Here is a 21,201-nt window from a genome sequence, read left to right as displayed (position 1 = left end):
AGCAACCCTGTGAGTGAGGTATTGTTATCACCACCTGACAGATGAGAAAATGGATGCTCAGAGTAGGTACACAAATTACCAAAGGTCATTTGGCCAAGTGGCAGAGCTAGAAGTCCTCCCAGGTTTATCTGAATCTGAGCCCCTGGCCCTCATATTTTGACTCCGACTTACAGACCTAATTCCTACCCTTGCTTTGACAAACACCAGTACACAGAGCACCTGTGCTAGACTCTCATGTCCATTTTGCTAGCAACCAATTTCTAGATCTAACCTATTTCTATATCATTCTACGTGATGATTTAAACTTCATGGTATCTCTGCCTCCTAACTTTCCATCAGTTTTAAAGGCAAAGTGGACTGATGCCTTGGTGGCAGTGACTGTTAGAATCTCTGAGGAAGAAAACTGCTCTTGTCCAACTGAAAGAAGTCCTGCCAATTGGTAAATGGTGCTGTGATCTCTAGGACTTGGCCTTCCTACTGCCACAAAATACATCACATAGTCTCTCAGTCTTTACTGACGCCAAGTTACCATCCAGTCCAGTGGCCAAAATTCCAGCGCTTCAATAAACCACATCAGATTTGTGACTTTCAGAATGGCATGTCTTCCAGAAACCAACTAAATCTTATCTGTACTGAAAGAAGCCAAGATGTAATAATTCTCTGCTGCTTTCATCTTCAGAGAAGTTGCCTGTACATGGAGTATGCCTGCTTCAAAACTTCTGAGAGCAGAAGCCAAGCCCAGTCAGCACCCAAAAGACAAACAGCACCAAGGGTGACTTGGAGTTGGATGCTAACAGAGGGCTAGGAGTGACAGTGTTAATATATTGCCTGACATTTTTAGAGCACTTCACAGAGCTGTGTCGTCAGTCAGGTCTTTGACACCTGATTGTCCCACAGTTCTGTGAGGTACCTGGAATAAGAGTCATCATAAGAGTACGGATCAGGAAACAGGCTTAGAGGCACAGTGCCCTTTCCATAGTACCAGGGCTCAAACCCAGAATTCCAGTTTCTTCTGTCAATCATTGAACCACTAGCTTTTTTAAAAAATCCAGTCATACAGTCTACTTTTTGCTTTGATAGATGATTGCTCTAGAATTTTTTTAAGCTGTGCATTCTTAATTCACAGTGAGAGACTCGATCCCTAAATCATACTTTTTAAAGCAGCTTTAGCTCAGTAGTTTTCTGAAGGCCATTTGAACAGAATAGGCTCAGTGTTGATTCATGAGCTGTGAAAATTTAAACTTTTTTAAAGAATTTAATTTTCCCAGTGTGGATGAAATAGCCTGGAACATGATGAAAACACATGAAACTAATTTGTCTAATTAAAGAATTTATACAACTCATAAAATTAAGAAGGCAATTTATAATGAAAAGCATTACATAGAGAATGTAAATGTTATTTCTGTGGTATTTTTGGCATCATGTTTTAATGTAAATAATGTATCTCAAAGAAACTGAAATTGATTGATAAGTCCTCTCTCCTCTGGTGTTAAGTAATGTGATTTGGAGTTGGCCAGGGCTTTCTGTCCCAGGCTAAGCCTTCTCAGACTCACAGGGGCATAGAAGGGCTGTCACTATGAAAGCAACAGGTGCATGCAATTTATGTTCAAGACTAGTGTAAGTATCTTTAATCAATCCTTTTTAAGTCAAACCATATGATGTTCAGACCTAGACATTTTTCCTCTCAGTATCAAGTACTTTCTTCTCTTCTCGGTGCTCCATATTAGCAGTACACATCTGGGAAATTGGGTTTCCTTTTGTTACTTTAAAGCAGATAAAATGTTCACAACAGTTACAGTTGATTGCATGGTGGTTAGTTTCACATTTCTCCCTCCTGTCAAGGTGACAGTGGGTCTCTGAAGAATAAATCAGTTTAGCTGACTCTTGTTTTCTGCTCAGTTCAGCTATAAATAGGTCAGTTGTTGCATCAAATCTTGCAGGGTGACCACTCTGTTAGGCTTGACAACTCTCTAAGTGGTAGAATTGCTTCATCTCTTCCTCTTGATGCAAAATTTGTGATTATAAACAAGTACTTTAGAGAGATTTGTATTTAAAGTTTAATAGACTTTATCACCATTTCCTTAAAGATAAATGAAATCATTTTAGTAAAGCAGAGCCATATCCTGAGTATTCATTCCACAATAAGCTTTGTTTTCATTTACTTTTTCCCTCATTTTCATTAACATAAATTAAGAAGTTAAAAGCAAATTTTCAAGAAGGTTGTTTTTTCTTACTCTGTCGGGATGATAGAGTTTGGACGTGCTGTTCTGCTTTTGCTGCCCTTTGTTGGTTTGTGTCTGTCTTCACAGTTCATGTTGCATATGTAATTTGTTAATGGGTCTCTTGGTAATTAAGATGGTGTATTCATTTCATATGCCTGGTTGTTAGGTGATTACCTGTGGGAATTATATAAGGAGGGGGAAAAATGACCTGCCATGTTCTTGCCCTTAGTGGTCTAGCGTGAATCATGGTTCTGGAGAAGCCTCCTGATTTTAGAGCCCAACTCAGCCACTACTTCTCCTTGTCAGGTTCTTTGTCAAAATTTATATCTTCTTGCCCGCTGTAAAAATAACTTGTGAGGGGCCGGGGATTTAGCTCAGTGGTTCCGCCACCTGCCTTGCAAGTGCATAGACCTGAGTTCGATTCCCGGTACCAAAAAAAAGGAATAACTTGTGAAGAGTGGGTGTTTTAATGCCGTGGGAATGTGGCAAATGTTGGGTCTTATTTGTTTAATGTTGAGTCACAACCAGTAAGTTCTTCTTATAGCAAATTTCCAATGTTTAAAAATGTTCCTTGTATAAATGATTTCTATCTTATTCCTTTTCCTATCACTTTTCCAGTTTTCATGTTGGTTTGAAATCCAATAGGAAATGGCCAGTAAAAGCAGGGGACAAATTGATTTATGAGATGTTTGGATCCCCACCCCCCACCCCAAGAAATGTGAACAATGAAATGTAAACTTCATCTTTAAATGTATTTACAGAGGTTGTCACTGATGAGTGCACACTGGCGAAATGACTGTAGGAATGTTTTTATCCCAACTCCTGCAGTTGAAACATTTCGTGGAGAGCGTAGTTTTCAGCATTCACTAGAAACAGAAGACCCCCATTCTGCAGCTGATAGGAAGTGACCGCATGCCTGTGTTGTACAGCATTGTCAGCTTATTAATAAAAGTGCCATAAAGCCTGCAACTGTCTAGAATGGAATTTTAGGTGTTTGTAGCATTAAATCATTCTTTGCTAAGTTCACCTTGTACAAAATAGGTTCATATGCAATTTAAAAGGCAGAAATGTCAATTGAAAAATAAATTTTTTGCTTTCATACTGAAAAACATTGTAAAATTTAAAACATATTGAGGTCCATATTCAGAACCAGATGATGAAATGCGGCTTTTGAGGAGGCAAATAAATTTGAGAGAGGATTACAAAGGGAAATGCCTACAACTTTAAAACACTAAACCAAGACTCTTACAAGTAGCAGTAGTTGAGGCCTGTGTGTATTCATTCATCTTTATTGTGTTTTCTATGAGAAGACTTCACAGCTAATGTTCTGGGTAGTAGAAGGCATCCAGTTCACTTTCGGTTTCTAAAATACATGTCAGTACTTAAGTAGGGTAGACAGCAGCACTAATCATATTAAGCACAGTGTCTGAACTTCCAGTGAATGCATAATTAATGTATTGTTTTAGAGGACCTAATATATTAGTCAGGGGCGAGAGCTTCATGCTTCATAGCTTGTTTGGTGGGTTAGGAGGAGAGCTACTTGGCGGTGCTGTTTGTGCCCCCATGGCTACCTCTGCTCACTAAATCTATTTTGTTACACCTCTAATATGAGCCAAAGCCATCAAACGACCTCCATTAGAGTGTATGCCATGGAGAACTCTGTCTGGGACAGTAAATGCTAATTCAGTGTCAATTAGAAAAATGCTTCTAACAAAACACTGCGATTAATAAGGGGTACTTGTGTTGATTCATTGCTGGGATTTTTTTTCTAATTCCTTATAAGGATTCATCCTTTACTACTTTCTTTTTATTATTTTAAATATGTTTAGCTTGAAGGCACTTTACCATTTCATCTTTATTTTAAAATGGACACAAATGTTTACTTCTCAATCAATATCCGTTTAAACTTAAGCCATTTGGGTCTCACTAGTTTAAATTCCTTTAGTGGAACCATTGAATAAAGGTTCAATATAAACGCTTGAATTACTGCATTGAAACATACTCCTGAGTTTCTCATTTCTGTAATCCTCATCTTAGTTTTGAAGATGTCCAGTGTGTATTTTAAAAATAAATACTATTTTTAATAAACATCCTATTAGCACAGCTAATTAATAACTGGAAACTAAAACTTTTCTCTTTGTGACTTCCAGACAGTATAGAATAGATGTGTTCAGATTTTAGTATGGAATTCTGCATTTTCATGCATGCATATTTTTAAACTGCCTAACTGGAATGAGTGTGTGTGTGTGTGTTTGTGTGTGTGTGTGTGTGTGTGTGTGTGTGTGTGTGTGTGTGTGTGTGTTTCATGGTGACAGTGGTCACTGTTCTGTTTTTCTTAATGTTTTTATGAAAATAGTCTTTTTTTTTAACTCCTTGCTAAGAGGGTGGGAAAGTGGGGAGATGTCCACTGAGTTAGGGCAGACACGGCAGTGTAATATTAGAGGAAGAACTCACTAATGTGCCTTTAGTAACTTGGTGTTTTATTTAATTCTCTTAAGCCCCGAAGTACTCGGGTTTATAATTTTTTCTGACTTTGTGTAATGTTTTATTTGCGTTTAAAAATTATGGAGAAATATTTACTTTAAATATTAATGTGAACTATTGAAATATGCTAAATAAATCATATTGATTTGGTCTCTGGTGTGATTTTAGCTTTAGTAAAAAGTTCTTAATAATTCGAATTCATGTTTCCATGAGTAATAGATGATCACTTTTGAGCCAAGGACTGAATGTCCAAGTCTTCATATTTAATCTTTGAACTAAACTCTTGAAGAAAATAATTTAATTTTACCAAAACTGTGATATAAAATATAATTTTTTAATTAGCTCTGGGTCTTTTATATAGTTAATTTAAAGTAAGTTATAGAACAGTTTAACACATTTAAACTATTAGTTCTCTTTACTAAGACAGCCTCTTTATGGTAGGTGTATGGTTTCTTAAATTTGTTGATTTGGATAGATGATTTTTTGAAGGCCACTCTTCCTGTATCCCTGTTCCTGATACTAAAGTTATAGCACTGAGACATTCTGATGAGGTCAACAACAGGTCCACACCAGCATATTTCAGCTATTCATTATTACCTCAGTTTTCTCATGCATTTATAACCTGGGGGCAGGGAAAGAGAAGTAAGGAATATTCTTATGTAAAATCTTGATGTTTATAAATAAAAATGAGCCACCGTGTATATTTTCTGTACTTGTGAGAATTTGTAACATCACTTAGAAACATTCAAGGATAATCAGTGCTTTCCTCTTATATTCACATAGAGCAAAGGTAAGCAATCATATTGCACTAGTGATTCCTGTTAAATAAAAATTAACATATATATGTATGTGAACTGATGCATTAACAATGCATTTTTTTGCCTGTTTAAATTAAAATTAATATTATTCTTTAAATTAAAATTAATATTATTCTTTGGGTATTAAAAAAGGTGATATTGTTTGCACAGTTATCTGTCTTTATATTAATTATGTGTACTGAGTTGTTCTTATTTTGCCCTCAAGAGCCAAAATAGTCTGGTAATATGGCCACTTCAAGGGTACCACCACCTTTAGAAGTGTTTTTAATTTTTTTCAAAAGTTGCATTTTTAATAGTACTGATATTTGAATCTCTGTGTGCGTGTGTGTGTGTGTGTGTGTGTGTGTATGTGTGTGTGTGTGGTGTTTAAATTACAGCATGGGACCTTAGCCAGTACCTCAAATTTGTTGCAGATGCTGTATGTAAATCTGATTTATCTTTTTTTTCCTACAGTATAGACATTTTATGTTTAATTTTAACTCTTTTTGGTACCTATAATAGTTTAATAAACAGATTTCTTTGAACTGTATTATTAGTGAAAGATGAAAAACAAACTACTTTGGGCTCATAGATTTTTTTTAAACATGAACGAATTATAGAATTATATCATGTGGTATGTACATTTTAATGTTATAGCTTTGAGTGATTTCATTTTCAGCTGTAGACTGATTTGTTAAGGTTTTATCTTTGTGTGTGTGTGTGTGTGTGTGTGGTACCAGGGATCAAACTTGTGTTTTGGTTTTATCTTATATTTAAATGTTAAAATTAAAACATTAGCTTTGAACATTAAAAACGATGCTTTTTTAACAAACGCTTTCCTTGCAAATACTAATAAACATACCAAATACCAAATATGTATTTCATTACATTAAGATTTTGTTAATATCACCTGTTTTTCTTACTTTACTTTATATTTTTGGCAGAAATCTGTTCTCAAATATTCATTTGATCATAATAAACCATTACAGTTTAGTAGGTTAGGATGTATAATATCCAGTATTCTCCTAATAGTGTGTGGATATAGTAAAGAGTTCTGTGATCTTTTTGCATGTGTGAGTCCTCGTAAAAATGCTTTCACCTCAAATATTTAGATAATTAAATAAAAAGGGTATGGAGAAGGGAGCAGGGTGCTTTAAGTATGTTATGGGTGGATTTATGATTGTACAGCTGGACTGAGTTAGAGCAGGACCACAGAACCTAAACAAAAGCATCTAACTTTAAGAAAAGCATATCTCCAGGTACATTTCTAAAATCTATATTTTTACATTTATTTTTTGACACCTGTTTTGCATTGATAAAGATACCTTTCTCTTTAGATTTCAAATGCTGCTAAATACATTGTATTTAAATTTTATTTTACAGAAATGTCTTCACTTTGATTAAATAATACTTTTTCTTTCAAAATACGTAAGTATATAAATAATGCAACTTTTAGTTGCTACTAAAACTATTTATTCAGGCTCTTGGTTTTTCCTGCCTCAATTCCAGTGTTTGACTTCCAGTTACACACTATCCAAATCTACTTAAAGCTTCCTATTTGTTTATGTACTTATATTTATATATTTTATAATCTTCACTGTATTCTTAATGCGTATATGGTAGAGCTATTTTTTAAATTTAGACTTACATGAGTAAATCAACTCTTTCAACCCTCTCCATTTTTGTTTGCTTTTACTGTTTATTTAAGGCCCCTTGAGAAAACTTGCAATCATTTCCAGCATTGCACTGTATGCGTTGCAAGACATGTGTTCCTTTAGCTAAGGAAAGATAGGGAGATACAAGCTCTTTGCACTCAACAACAACAGACCTCATTACCTTGAAGAGTCAGTCTCCCTGTAGCAAACCCTGTATCAGAGGGTTTGTACTAGTTTACACTCCCATCAACAGTGTAGAAAAGTTCCTTTTTCCTCACAGCCTCACCAGCATTTGTTATTTGATTTCTTAATGATGGCCATTCTATCTGAAATAAGATGGATTTTTTTTTTTTTTTTTTTTTTGAGACAGGGTCTCACTATGTAGTTGAGACTGACCTGGAACTCACTGTGTAGCCCAGGCTGGTCTTGAACTCACAACAATCCTTCTGCCTCAGCCACTGGAGTGCTAGGATTACAGGCATGCACCACGACGCCCAGCTAAGATGGAATCTTAATGTTGTTTAAATTTGTATTTCTCTAATGCCCCGCAGTATTGAATATTTCATTTATTTATTGCCTTTTATACTTCTTTTATTGGGGGGTGGGGGTTTTTGTACTTCTGTAAAATGTCTATTCATTTCACTTGCCCATTTTTGATTGGGTATTTTATTTTGTGAAACTAATTTTTTCTTTTTATATATTCTAAATGAGTCCTCTATCTAAGCAATAGTTGGCAAAAATTATTTCCCATTCTGTAGATTGTCTTTTCACTCTGTTGTTTCTTTTGCTGTGGGGATGCTTTTTGTTTTTTTGATGTTTGTTGTTGTTGTTGTTGTTTTTTGAGACAGGGTCTCACTATGTAGGTGAGACTGACCTGGAACTCACTATGTAGTCCAGGCTGGTCTCGAACTCCCAGAGATCCTCCTGCCTCAGCCTCCCAAGTGCTGGGATTACAGGTGTGCGCCACCATGCCTAGCTGCGTGGATGCTTTTTAATTGATGGAGTACTACTCTACCATGAAGATAAAGTTGAATCAGGTGTAGGAAAATGGATGAGTCTTGAGACCATAATATTAAGTGAAATAAATAAAACACACAAGCTTAAATATCACACTTTCTTTTATATGAGAAGCCCAAAATTTTGTAAGTAAAATGCAAAATAAAAGATGGAGAATAGCCGGGTGTGGTAGCTCACTCCTGTAATCCCAGCACTTGGGGCTGAGGCAGGAATATCACTGAGAGTTCCAGACCAGCCTGGGCTACGTGGTGAGTTCAAGGTAAGCCTGAACTACATAGCAAGAGCCTGTCTTAAAAAAAAATTATATATATTTCAAAGACATTACTCCACTGCCTTCTGTTTTGCTTTCAGGAATTCTGATTTGTTTTGATGCCTTTTTTGTGTTATCTGCTTTTCCTTACTTATTTGTGCTTTTCAGAAAGATTTTCGCATCCTCTCTTGGGAATCCAACACTGACCTTACCCAATTTATGCTTTGAGAAAAAGGACATGGAAAAATAAAAAGACAGGAAACTACCACTGGTGTCGTCATGGAATACAAAGAGCACCACAAGTGGCCGGGGATTTAGCTCAGTGGTTCGGTGGCCTGCCTTGCAACCGCAAGGACCCGAGTTCGATCCCCAGTACAAAAAAAAAAAAAAAAAATGATGGAGAACAGGAAGTAGAGAGACCTTTACGTAATGAGAAGGGGCTCAAGAGATGAACCAAGGGGGCTCAAGGGGTGGAAAAGTGGGATGAAAGGAGTGTTTATGTACATGTAGCAACTTATGAAAGGAATGTAAAAATTATGTATTGCAAACATACCGGAGAGAAAGATTGTATCAAAGCAGAGCTATGGTAGGAAAGGATGGGAGGATTGTCTGGCTTAATTGAAGACATACATGGTGGGTGGTTTTATTTTAACTTATTGAGGAGTCAGACTGCAAACCTGTTCCTTGTTCTTCATCCTGTACATTGACCTATCTAGGACACACTGGGGTCGCATATTAAGAAACCACATGAATTAACTTGTGACACGCCTTCATCCCAGATATGTGTGAGCCCTATTCATCTTCTGCCTTCTCTTGCCCTCCTGGGAGGGTGTAATAAATATGCTAAGGCTAGTTCGTGCCAGATATGGTTTCAACAAAAATCAAAGAAATAAAGTCCTCTGGATATAAATGGAGAGTTTTTGGCCTGGGGTTTTTAGTGCAGTGGTTCCTGGACCTGCCTCACAAGTGCAGGGACCCAAGTTCAATCCTCGGTACCACAAAAAAAAAAAAAGAAAAAGAAAGAAAAGCTATAAATGGAGAGTTTTTATTCCCGAATTAAGTCATATTAGAGGAGTAAATATCCTGTGGATGCTTTCATTCTGCCTTCCTTAGAATAACTCCTCCCTTCCTAAGAAAACATTCCCCTCATGTTCGTGAAATAGTTTGACAATTAAAGACACTAGGTGGATACATTGTATCCATTTTGGCTCTTTGCGTTCAAATCTGAGCCGTCTGTGTTAAAACTGGATGACTTGAACCCCTCACTGCCTGGATAGTACAACTCAGTTAAAAACATCCCAGGAACATCTGATAGTTGTTCATAAAGGATGGAAACTCATGTACTGGTTAGGATCCTAGGTTGGGAAATGGAATAGTCTTCTAGCTGTATTTGCCAGGAGTGATGATTATGTAATTACTCAATCTCATGTAGCCTCAGCTTTTTCATATATAAACTGGAGCCTTGACTGTACTGGAGGATTCTTTTCCCCAAAGTATTAAATCAGACCTTTTAATTTTCCTACTTGATCCCCTTTGTCATCTTTCTCATCGTTGTTATTTTATTTTCTTGGCTCTTGTCATTGTCATTATCATTGTCTTCTCTCTGCATCTTCATAGTCATGTTTCTTGTTGCCATCTTCATCTTTCTTGTTTTCTCTCCCTTTTTTGCTGTCATTCCTTTCTTATTAGGTCCCACACCTCTCCCTATTTTACTTTTCCTCCCCCCAAATAAACAGCCCCATCATCTCCTATAAAAATTTCCAGGAGCTGGGATTTTATTTATTTATCTCTTTATTTGGTGCTGGGGATCGAACTTGGTTCCTTGTGCTTGAGAGGCAGGTGGCGGAACCACTGAGCTAAATCCCCAGCCCAGGAGCCAGGATTTAGCTGAGTGACACAGCGATTGCCTGGCAAGTGAGAGGTCCTGAGTTTGATCTCCCATACAAAAAACAAAACAAAACAAACAAACAAAAAAACTTCCCGGAATCTTTCTGTACCTTGTGACTTAAAAACCCATGAGTTACTCTGTTTGTGAAAACCCCTTACTCAGTGATGAGTTTAGTCATTCCCATATTGAATATTAACTCTGTAGGATCAGAAACATAGTAACAATTTAAATGCTTAATAAGCTTCTATCTATAAAAATAGACTGATTGCAACTAAAAAACTGCTGAATGATGTTTGCAGGATGGAAATGGGTAAGAATAGCAGTCCTTCATTGAGCACTTAGTATATGTCAGTTTATCCATGTGATTCTTTAATTCCTGTAAGAAATTTAGGAGGCAGATTAACATATTCATTTAAAGAGCTGATAAAACAAATACAGACAAAACACAGAAAACTGCATCAGCCCTTGTTTCCGAATCTCTCCTCCCAGTCTGAATTCTTAAGTACATCAGAATGTCAGCCTTTTTTACTTCTCTTTTCTCTTGGGAAGCTAGGGAGATATCAAAACTACTCCCGTGTCTGCTGTGGTCCCTTATTAGAAATCAAGAGACTAGAAAAGGACACGGTCCAATTCTCAGCTTACTGTACTTTTACTAAGGAAGGTAAGTCCTGTATGAGGCAGTTTATTCTGGCCCGGTTTTGCATGGTGAAATTGTTTAAGGTAACTGAATGTGATTAGATGGTCACATTTTGCCATAAAATAATAGTGGATGGAGCAAAAATAAACCAGGTCAAAAAAAGACAAAACAAAATAAAATGTGACTTCACATTTTCTGGTAGCACTAATTAAGACAGTAATATTACAAAACATAATAAGCAGGAATTTATCCTTTAAATTATTACACTATACTCTTATCTTGTTGCCATGTTAACCCAGGAGTATTATGGACAAGTCACTACCATATAATGTTGATATATGTGTTGTAATTCTGACATACATTATTGTGGAAAATAATTAGATTCAGAAACCTAAATCAGCTTTTGGACTAAGTCTTTTTCATTTAGAGACTCTTCTGACTAAAAGTATTGGAAGATTAAATTATAACATGATGCATAATAGCTGTTTTATGAAATGATTTCTTTCTAACTCGAAATTTCCTTAAAACAATATGTACATTTATATCTAAGTTAAAAAAAATTGCATGCTTTTATTTAGGTTTGATTTCCATAATATTCCTATATCCTGTGGTAGAATTTAATCACGAACCAAATGCCACATCATTCTTCATCCAAACATCATGAAATCATTGTCGATGAGGTGAGGAGATAAAGTAATTGGATTAGAAATGGGTGGTTTAAATTTACACCATTTTATTATATCAGGAATTTTTGATATTTGAGATGGAGCTTTCCACAGCTGTGCAATCACTTGTGCCTAGGATACATATACAGAACCAGGCTCTGTGATTTTGTTGTTTTAAATTCTGAAGGAAGATAAGTATAGATGGTCAAATTTGTTATTATAAAAGCTTTATCTGAAGTAAGACAACTGATAACCTCGATAGACACAAAATAGAGGTATGATCCTTCTGTGACTGAATATTCCTCCTCTTGATTCTCTTACCACTTTGCAGTTTTAGCAGTTTAATGAATGCCAGTGGCACTATGAAAGCATGATGGTTTTAAGTCTTTTTCTGTCCATAATACTTCCTTAATTACAAATAATTTTTATCTTACAAATAATTACCTTATTCTAGAACATTTTTGTGAAGTGTTAAAATTTTCTATAGTATTTAGACAAAGCATAATTTCTGACTTTAGATTATTTGCAAAGGAGTAAATGAAACCTGTAGCATTAAGAAAACAGCTAAAAGAAATCTATATCATAGAAACATCCCCAGCTTTTTACTTTTCCTTTATTCTGAAGCTCTATCATAACTTAAAATGTTTTAATTAAAGAAAAATAATGCACTGTAACTAAAAATATTTAATCTAATAATGCTATTTATGCCATTAGAAGTTTAGCTATTCTTACTTCCAAGTTTAGTTCATTTTAGATTTATGTTATTCCTAAAAGAAACAGTATAACTCAATCAGTTTAGAAATTTTGTTGAAAATTTTTACTTAATGACTTGTAGTAACATGTAAAGCTTTCAGATAAGTGAGTGGTGTTTGTAAATTGGGTTAATATTTATTTGATAAAATTCCTTCAAACTTTCCTCAGAGTTAATGAAAATAAGCCAAATTTATTAAAATAAGCTACGGTTTTTTACTAGAAACTTTAGAGTAACAGCTTCTATCTTTGTAATTAGACCGCATATTCATTTAGTTAGACTGGAATAAAGTTAATTTTTATACTTTGAAAACACAAAATCACAGTGCGGCTACTGATTATATTTTGTTTACTAATGAAGTATTTTAGAAGTGTGTATTTAAATCTAAACAAGGAAGTTGTTAATAAAATATTTTTATAAGTCATTCATTAAAGAAGCTTTGCAGGAACCTCTGGCTACTCGCTATTCTGTATTATTATAGCTATAGTTATACTAATTTGGACTAACTGAATTTATGAAAGGTTCAGTTATGGAATACTTATGAAGAAATTCAATATTGTTATTTTTAAAATTTAATATGAATAGTAAAGTCCTTGAACTATTTCTTAGCTTAAATGTATTCTTTGAATGTATTATGTCTAATTTTGTATACCTCATAGTAGCTAATAGTGTAATTAGCTGAATTTTAAAATGTGATTTCTAATTTTAGTCAATGAGTGATAAAAGGTACTTGATAAATTATACCTGAAGACACTTAAACAATTGGTTTTCAAGCATTTTAAGTGCCATTATCCCTCACTACTAATTTAGAATATTGTTAAAAGTATAAAGTAGCATATACTGAATGAAAACTTCTGCTAAATAGAGATCACTTACTCATGATGTAGGTGTGGATGCTGAAAAAATCACTAATTACTAAAGTGTAAATTCATGAGACATTTATCATAGATCAAAGTAAGAAAATATCCTTTCTTTAAAAATAGTCTTTAATTCAGAGTTTTCATTAGTTCCAATATAAATTTAACTAGGCTTTAGTCTGTCTTACTTTGTAGGGCATAAGTGAAATTTTATGTCACATATAGAAATCCTTTCACTTTACAAAATATATTTAATATAATTATGAATGATGGGAACTCTTGTATTCATAACAGTTCTTTGAGTTGGTTACTAGAATCATGACTCTTTTTGCTTTAGTGTTAAAGAATTTCTTCTTGCATCATAAATATTAAATTCTTTTAGTTACTTATAATTAAAAACTTTCCCAGTATAGTCCATACTGTATACACTGTACATGCTTGTTCAAGTGTTCTTATGGGATGTGAAGAGAAAAAATGTAAGATTATCTTCTGTATTGACTTTTTTTTACTAGTCATCAAGAAATCTAATAGACAATTTATATGTTAGAAAATGTTTGTTTTCTGGAAAAAATTAACTGAGTCTTGACATATTTTAGTGGTTACACACATCAGAAGATAAAAAGCATTGCTTCCACCTTTGTTAGATAGTGTTTCAGAGCATACAGTAAGTCAGGATGCCTAATTTTGCTTTGTGTGTGGGACAGATGTTTCCACCTTCAGAAAGGGACAACAAGCACATAAAGGAGAGTAAGCCTATTCCCAAAGAATATGTGTGATGTAATGTACTACTGGAGAGGATAAAAAACAGCGATACCCTTTAACCTCAGTATCAGAAAGTATGCCTTCCAAAGTAGTAGTTCCTTTATTACACATGGGCAGATTAAATGTTCTTGGTGTTTTTTTAACTAAAATATTTAGAGATCATCATAGAATCACATGCAATTATAAGAAAAAAATAGATTCCAAATACCCTTTATCTAATTACCATAATATGATAAGCAGGATATTGACTCACTGTATTTTTTTTTTTAAATATGGAACGCTTTACGAATTTGCCTGTCATCCTTGCGCAGGGGCCATGCTAATCTTCTCTGTATCGTTCCAATTTTAGTATATGTGCTGCCGAAGCGAGCACAGACTCACTGTATTTTTAAAACGCTCTTTGCATCTATACAAATGGAACTTCTTCATTTATTTATTTATTGTTGTTATTTTATTCTGAATTTAGGACAGTAGTGTATAACTATACATATAAAATTCTCTTTAAATTAAACAAATAAATATATGACATTTCTGTCCATTGTATAACAAAGATTCACACCATGTAAGTGTTCACCTTTGAATAGGTAAAGTTGTATGCATTTTATATGGAGAGTTCTTTGTCTTCCTGTGCTGCTTCGTTTATTGGTTCTGTTGCTATATTTTAATTGAGTCTTTTCTTTAGCAGAGTAATACAGTATTTACCTGGTTGAAATCTTTCAATAGATTTGATGATCAGTATTTTAATGATAAGATTTGGAGCTAATAAAGTTATTTCGTTCAAAAGAAAATGTGTTTATTGTTTTAGCAAGAACATTACTGATTGTGAATACTAGATTAGTAGTTCTCAAATGTTGCTATAGATAAGACATCATCTGAGGAGCTGAATGAAATGCAGGACTTCTCGATGTTTTGTTTTAGAAGATTGAGAATGGGTCAGGTACCTGCATTTATAATTAGGTAATGCAGAAGATTCTGATACCGATGGTCCCTGAACTACACAATGAAAAGCACTTTGTTAGATAGTGAGGCTTCCTAGCCTAATATCTGGGCCAGCATCTTGAGTCATGGAAAATTAAGTAAAATGATTTTCAGTAAATTGTTTTCAGAACTTAGATTTAGGAGAAATTCTGGGAAGATCTCCATTGAAACTAGTTTTATTTCTGTAAGGTTTGGGATTTCAAAGCAGAAAATTACTACATTATTCTAAAACCTTTATTTGCATGCAGCGTATTTCTCAGACATAATAGAAGAGTGATTTACCACTTGATTTTTAAATAACAGGCATCTTTCTAAGAAAAAGTTAAGTATATACTTTTATTTAGATGCACTTTTTTTGCCGCTAATGAAAAAATAAAAACTCTAGATTTTCTTTCATTTCTTTTCACTTTTCTTAAAATCCTTTACATTCACCTTGGCTGCATCAATGTTTTGGGGAAATTTTTTGCCATAAAGCACAGTTGAGACTTTTGTTGTTTGGACTTTGAACTTACCAATCTTCTTGATATGTCTATGTCACGATATATAGTGAATGCCTTACCTCAAAAAACACTTTTATGCTGGGCTGGTTTTTTTTCAGTTGTCTCATTAATAAGGTTTAGCAGAATCAGAATTTCAGCATGCCTCCCAGTGTGAAAAATTAATCATAGTGAAAGGGGAGAAAGATTCATATGACTTACTCACTTTGCAAAGGGTATTTGCATATGCTGATTGCTTCATTTCAAAATTCAACTACCTATTGACCTAAACATTTTTAGAGCTGTAGGAGTTAGTGTATATTTATGTTAAAATCTTTTCACTTGTCTATATTCTTCATTTAAAATTCTTTGAACTTCGAGTTTACGCTATCCTAAGAATTTATGTTTTGTGTTTGTTTTCTTAAAATGAAAAGTCTATGTGAGGCTACAGGCAGTAGAGGATAATTAAATAAGTAGGGATATTTTAAGGTGTTTCCTTGTTTTGTTTTTAATTGTTTTATCTAACATTGTTAAAGATGTTGGAATAAAGGCCTTTTCACTGCCGTTTGGACTGTAAATGGGGATATTAAGGAAGAAAATGTTTGAAATATAATTTAAAATTCTTAAAAATATACATTCTTTCAACTCATCAATTTCATTTCTAGAATTTTTTCTAAATATCAAAATATACGCAGATATTTTATATATTATGAATATGTTAGATATAATCTCAACACAAAATGGTCTCAGCAAATTGTATTTTATCTGTATTATATATCAATATAAGATTCACATTTCTCAGTAATGTTTAATGACATGGGAAATTTATGAATGATAAATGAATAAAACATTTGAATGTAATCATGTACAATATGTATGTCTGAGTGATAGAATCCAAAAATATACCTTTTAACCCAGTAATTTCCTTTTTAAAATTAATGCATTCAAAGTGGTACTTGATTCTTTTTTTTTTTAAACATTGGCAAAAAATAGGGAGAACAGAAATTATTATTTTTATGAGTATTGCAAATTTAATGTTTCAATACAGAAAAGTTTAAGGGTAGCTTTGTTAAAAGAGTATAATTAGAATTCCAAACTGATGCTTATATACAAGCTTTCAGAACTTCTAGAACAAATCCTTTTAATATCACAAATGAGTTCATAAAGAAGAAGAATATTAAAGTAGGCTAGAAAACAGTATTAAGGTATTCTATATTGGATGTCAAAAGGACGAGGGTTGGAGAGTATTTGAGTCTGACATTTGGAGGGAAAGGAAGATCTCTTTGATTCAACATTAGGAAATTATTGCTGTTTTCCATTTGTCAAATGCAGTCAGCATGTCTTTCAACAAATTGCTTGTATTCCTCATTTTTCTTTCCATGTGGATTTGTCAGTATTGAGATAGTTTTACGACTCTATCAGAGTTCTTAATTCCAAATGTTCTTGAATGGCAGAAGCAGTTTGATTGTTTTTACAGATTTTTTTCAACCTAGCTATCTTACTATGCCAAAATAAGCTAAATTATTTCTGATTCTTTCAAATATCTTTTAATTTTATTGGTACACTTAAGGTATACGATATAACGACATTCATCATTGGAAATTTGAACCTTTACATGATCCATCCTGGTTCTTATTTTTTCCTCATCCCCCTGCCCTCCCTTCAACCCCTCCACCCTTCCCTATCTACAAAGACTTTGCTTCCATTTTTTCTTTTTCTTATATTAATTCCATTCCCTTCTTTCTTTTCCCCTTTTCTTTCAAATATCTTGTGAAGTGATACTCATTAAAGAGACAGCCATGAATAACATTTCTTTACAAGGGAAATGGCATCACTCAGCATTGGTTTATAGCTCTTGTCCAGTCTTTTTCAATATACCCACAAGTAGACATAATACTATATATGACATGTTACAATCTGGCTTTTTCCTCTTAATACCAATCCAAGAAATTCCTAGGTTATTAAGTGCTATTTGCCTTTAAAGTCTTTTTAAAATATTGCATATTGTGCCATTTTGCGGATAAAAGAAAAATTTACATTAACTGAGTCCATATTGTCAAACATTGAAATTATTTAATACTTTATAAGTGATTCCAATGAAAGTAAGCATAACAGATGTCCCTTTTGAAAAGAATAAAATAACCTGAAACATTTTCTCCATAGTATCTTCCCAGTGGTAACCACTGTACTGGTGACAAGACTTTTTTAAAGTCACAATTCTTACTTGTGAAGGGTTAGCCCTGCCTGATCTTTAGTGCTAGCTACTAATTAAACAGCACTAGCTGTGCTACAAGTTTTGAGGTGTTTGTACCCCAATGTCTGGTGTGCCACATTTTGGATTTAACAATATTGTGCATTATAATCTACCTTTCTTCTAAAGTTATTATTGCCAGTTACTTGGCCTTTCTTTGAATCTTGTTGTACTATCTTTATTAATTCATAAATAAATATCTTAACTCCTGAGACTGACCCTGAGTTGCCAGGGGTCTTTGTCTCATAATGACTCATGGTCTCCTCATAGCAGCCAGTCTTTTGCTCAAGGGTGCTCTGCTGTGTGAGATAAATAGAGTAGTAGTAAAGCGAAGACTAGATTGCTGCAGGTCATATCTAAGCACTATGATCTCGGTGTGTTTATTTGTTTGGGCATCAGTTTCTTTTTAAAATGAAGGTAAGGATAATGCCAAACAAAGCCACAGTGAGGATTACATGAGGTAGTTCACAGCCCTTAGCCCTGTACTTGGTAATAATAAACTCTCAATAAGTAATAACAAATAGTACATTATTTCCAATTTTAAAAATAGTAATAAATCAGTGCATTACCACATCAAGGAATTGTCCTATTGATGTTCTTTATTTTGCTTATCATATTTATTTACTTACTAAACTAGCTATAAATTTTTACCTGCTTTGATAAAGTTGTGAATGGGCATCATAAGAGGCTAACATTTTCATTAACCCTCATAATGTTAGGTAGTATCTATGGAATTGTTTATTCATAACAAATTTGCCAGTTGACTCAGTGAAAATAATATATCCTTAATCATTAAATCCATAGGCAACAATGTTCATGATTTTTCAGGTCAAAAATTGATAAAAATAAAAGGTTTTTAAATCTTATAATTGAATTTTTTCTGAGAAAGTTTCAAATGAAATAACACAGCCACATTTTTTTGCAAAATAAATAAGCAAATAAGATTTCTTGGCAATGAAATTAAATGAATAAAGATACAGAAGTTGTATAATGATTATAGATTTAGATATTTAGTTCATAAACATCACAGTTTTAGGTGGAAATAAATACAGATGTGCACTTCTGAAGCCTTTTGTGTAGGAGAATGCTCCCTATATGGTACCTAATACTTAGAAATCGTTTCAGCTTGCAGTGTATCGGGACTGCCACCTTTCTTGCTATCTTAATAAATAACTGCAACTTCTTGAACAAATTAAAAGATATCAGAGGAGTAATAATGGAAATGAAGCAGAAATTCTGAGCATCATAAGCATGGAGAGCTGCGTCTCTATATGAATAAGTAAAGCCATCGAAAATGTCCTTTTGAAAAGAGCTCTAAAAAGTAAAGAAACTTTTTCTAACTGGAGTTGCTTTTTTAAGTCTGAGTTGCCATCTTCATAAGGACCTTCCTCCCTCAAACCTTTAAGAGGGTTTAAGGAAAATTTTATATTTCTTATGTGTTTTTGGAAAACCTAAAATATTTAATGGAAAATGTAATGTAATATTTAATTTTTTAAAATTTCTAAACCAAACCATACACAAATCTTCTTTTAAAACATATAGCCACATCTGTTAGTATTGTATTTTCTTAGTTACCACTTCAAATGTCTGCCTGATACTCCAGCAAGTCATTTTAACACATTTTAACCATTCTATCTAGTATTCTTTCCAGTTTTTACCTGCTAAAGAAGTACTGCACTAGGCACTTTTTTGTTTGACCTGCAGTTTTCTTCTCTATTTCTGTATTGTTTCCTTTCTCTGTAATTTTAAAAATAAAGTCTATTAGAAGTTAATTTAAATAGGGAAGGGTGGAGTGGATGAAGGGAGGCTAGGGGAATGGGGAAAAAATAAGAACCAAGATACGTCATGTCTTGTACCTTGTAAAGGTACAAGATCCCAATGATGAATTTAACTGTACTGTATACCTAAAATGTACCAATAAAAATGTATTTTTTTTAAAACTTACTCATTAACTTTGAGTTTTGTCCTAATTACATTTTTCCCCTTTAATTCTAAATAATATTAAAACAGTATATTCCTTCATATCCCTACTTATATTTGTTTTTAATTTTAAACCTTTAACATTTTAATTAGTAATGTCATTGACATGCTAGAAAGTAATATAAAACTTAAATTATTAAATATATAATATATGTGGTCAATAATCTTCAAGTAGCAATCATCAGCATTTAACTGCATCAGATTTTTTTATTACATAGCTTTTAGAGTTTTGGCTTGTGGTGTACTTTTCTTCTTGTTTTTTTAAGTTTTATTTTTAATTGACATAGTAATTGTATATATTTATGGGGTATAATTAATATTTCCATATTTATATTTGTAATGATTAAATTGGGCTAATTAACATATCTGTTGCTTCAAGTACTTATTATTTTTTTGTCATTAGAACACTTAAAATCCATTCTTTTAGCTAATTTGAAGTATATAACATTATTATTAATTATAGTTGTCATGCTGTGCAATATATCATATGATGGTAATTTTCTTTTAAAAACTTTTAACAGAATTCATGTCATGACATTATGATAAATGGTAAAGGAAATGATGCCTCAAATATAATTATTAGAGTTATCGTTTTGAAAAATTACATTAGTGTAAATTAGATTCTCATTTATTTCTGACATACTTTTTCAAAAATTGGTACATGAATATCTAGGATTTTAAGCTTAATTATAATTTTAATGTCCATTTATCTGTTTAAAATCATACTTTTGTATATATTTGAAGCAGTTTCAAAATAATTCTTATTAAATGTCAGCTGACATTTATATGATTCTTTTTATAAGAATTAGGACTATTTCAGTATATTATTACAGAGTAAAAGTCACTGTCAACTGGATAGGCTAAAATAAATATACTAATTGTTATGTAATTCATCATGATTTGCTCTTTTCTTATAACAATATTTATTATCTAGCATTGTTTTACATCATTACAGATATAATTCTAAATGATCTATTTGCCTTTTCATTTGCTATGAGTTTCGTGGTTGTAATAATGGTTATTGTTATTTATTGTTTTAGCTTGGCACTTACATTTTGAATTTTACTGCTTCATGTAACTAAAGTGATACATGGTCTAGAATGTTGTTAAAATGTGGGATATGAAAATAAGAATTTTGTGTGACATTTGTAAAGTAAAATCTAACTGAAGTGCATTCATTAAAGTTTTAAAATGTTTTATCTGTAAAATCTGACAGTAAGTGTTGTTCATAATTTAGCCTCTGATCAGCTTTTCATTGTTTATTATTTCAGTATCCTCATTGCTAATATAAAGCCTTTCTTCTGTTTTCACTGTTTCCCCTCACAATTCCCCTCAAAAAATAAGAGAGGGAATAAGGGTATCTCTGTTAGAAAACTTATCTTCCTACCAGCCTGAAACCTTGCATTTAAAACTCAAAAGAGGCCTAGTTAAGAAAGGAAAACCATCTTGTGTTTGTAATTATTTCTTTAAGACAGTAGTATTCTGGGATGGGGATTTAGCTCAGTGGTTCTGCTGCCTGCCTTGCAAGCAC

The 21,201-nt window shown here is 33.2% G+C and overlaps 1 protein-coding gene and 1 non-coding gene across 2 annotated transcripts in view; one reads left to right on the top strand and one right to left on the bottom strand.

Annotated features, from left to right (window-relative positions):
- LOC104858574 (protoheme IX farnesyltransferase, mitochondrial) overlaps nucleotides 1–21,201 on the top strand; it is a 122,472-nt gene that overhangs the window by 51,285 nt on the left and 49,986 nt on the right. The gene's annotated exons all lie outside the window — the stretch shown is intronic.
- On the bottom strand, nucleotides 14,252–14,358 carry LOC117285947. Its single transcript, XR_004517066.1, has one exon. It is a non-coding gene; the product is annotated as a U6 spliceosomal RNA (small nuclear RNA).

Source organism: Fukomys damarensis, unplaced genomic scaffold (assembly GCF_012274545.1).
Source record: "Fukomys damarensis isolate Sample0158 unplaced genomic scaffold, DMR_v1.0_HiC HiC_scaffold_13, whole genome shotgun sequence".
NCBI lineage: Eukaryota > Metazoa > Chordata > Mammalia > Rodentia > Bathyergidae > Fukomys > Fukomys damarensis.
This window is presented reverse-complemented; position numbering and strand designations above follow the sequence as displayed.